The sequence below is a fragment of the Ursus arctos genome, unplaced genomic scaffold (assembly GCF_023065955.2).
Source record: "Ursus arctos isolate Adak ecotype North America unplaced genomic scaffold, UrsArc2.0 scaffold_22, whole genome shotgun sequence".
NCBI classification, from domain to species: domain Eukaryota; kingdom Metazoa; phylum Chordata; class Mammalia; order Carnivora; family Ursidae; genus Ursus; species Ursus arctos.
This window is the reverse complement of record NW_026622897.1, coordinates 56,307,147-56,309,406: the sequence shown is the minus strand read 5'-3', so window position 1 is coordinate 56,309,406 and position 2,260 is coordinate 56,307,147.

Genomic DNA, 2,260 nt, shown 5'->3' with positions numbered 1-2,260 from the left:
TCGATACAAACTTACTAAGTATAGACATGTTGTATATTAGATCTCCAAATTCATTCTCGCCCGTAACTGCAACTTTGTACCCTCTGGCCAACATCTCCTGAATTACCTTACTTCCTGAGCCCTGGTAGCCTGCCTCTATGTATCCAGCTTTTTTTTAGATTCCATACAGAAGTGAGATCATAGGTTTGTTTGTTTTCTGTGTCTGGTTTATTTCACTTAGCATAATGTCCTCTAGATTCTTCCATGGCAAATAGCAGGATCTCCTTTTAAGGCTGAATAATATATATTTCATATATTAGATATATAGATCGATATATCGATATATATCTCATAATTTATCCATTCACCCATTGTCACACACTTAGTGTCGAGATATGGAAACATGCCATTATAAATAATGCTACAATAATCATGGGAGTGCATGGATCTTTGATATCCTGTTTCTATTTCTTTTGGGTATATACCCAGGTGTGGTATATTTACTAACACTACTAACAAACTAGGTACTATATCAAGAAAATAATTTTTCATTTTAAAGAGCAAGTGCATGAAATTTCCATTGTAGGCCATTTAGAAAATATTTAAACGTATAAATAATTTCCTTTTATCACCCTTTTGTTTATTATATAATTCTGTTTTAATTCAATTTTTTACATATTTGAAAACTATGCAAAATCTTATGCCCTATCATTTCCATGAAGACTTCTAACAAGTATTGTATATTTGAAACCCATCTTAACAAAATTTTACTAAGTTATAACAGTTTATCATAATGTAAATAATCATTCCATATTTAACAATAGTATATTTAACATCCTGCAACTTTCCAAAGGAGGAACATTCTTTGAAAATATTTCCTCATTTTATCTGTCTTTTAATTTTAAGTTATATGGGAGAACCTAAATTTTGTGTAGTCAAATCACCAGGATTTTCATTTGGGTGTTTCCCTTCTGGGTTGTGTTGTTGTTGTTGTTGTTGTTGTTGTTGTTGTTGTTTTAATTTTTTTTAAAGACTTTATTTGTCAGACAGAGAGAGAGAGAAAAAACACAAAAAGGGAGAGCAGCAGGCAGAGGGAGAAGCAGACTCCCCACAGAGCAAGGACCTGGATGCAGGACTCCATCCCAGGACCCTGGGATCATGACCTGAGCCGAAGGTAATTGACTGAGACACACAGGTATCCCTTTTGCTTTTAACTTCAGAAGTTGTTCTGATTTAAAGTAAGTGCATTACTTACTCTTTTTGATCTCATTTATTTTAGATTTGAATTTTTATTATTCAATACTTTAACAATACCTTTCTTTAAAAGTAAATATTTACTAATTACTCATAAAACCATTATTTAGAAAATATTTTGTCATTTAACCATATTTTCATGTATACTATATTGTATGATTTGTATGTCATATGTTTACCTACTGTTACATAACGAGTATTTCCTTTGGCACAAAATATACATCATACGTACATTATACTTATTGCTAATATATTTTCACATAAACGATGTATTTTAAAATCTATATTTTCAAATGATTGCCAGTAACAATAAAGTCATAAATAGAAGTATGCATGGAGGAGTTAAGACGGTGGAAGAGTAGGTGGGGGTATCCTAAGTTTGTCTCATCCCTCCGATACAACTAGATATTCTGAATACCTGAGAAATCAATTGGGGGGCTAAGAAAAATGCTGCATGTCTACAAGTAGAAAAGCAGCCACTGTTCGGAAAGTAGGTGTGGAGACTTACATCCAGGGTGATACAGCTGATGATGTGGCAGAGGGAAGGGAGCCTGTTTAAGGAGGCTACTGCCAAGTATTAGAAGAAGCAGAGAGCAAAAGCGGAACTTTCAGAAGTCTGCTACAGTGGGGGGTGTGCCTGGCTTAAAGGTGCTCAGGTGAAGCAGGGCAGAATCCCAGGTGTGACAGCGTGGCCTGAGGATCCCCAGGGTCACAAGAAGAACAGGTGGTGGTACCTGAGGGCAGCAGAGTTCCCAGGCAGAGGAGCAAGGCAGCCGGCTGAGAACAGTGATTCGAGGGACCCGCTTTCTTTTCTTTTTTTAATTTTTTTTTATTATATTATGTTAGTCAACATACAGTACATCCCTGGTTTCTGATGTAAAGTTTGATGATTCATTAGGTGCGTATAACACCCAGTGCACCATGCAATACGTGCCCTCCTTCCTACCCATCACCAGTCTATCCCATTCCCCCACCCCCCTCCCCTCTGTAGCCCTCAGTTTGTTTCTCAGAGTCCATAGTCTCTCAT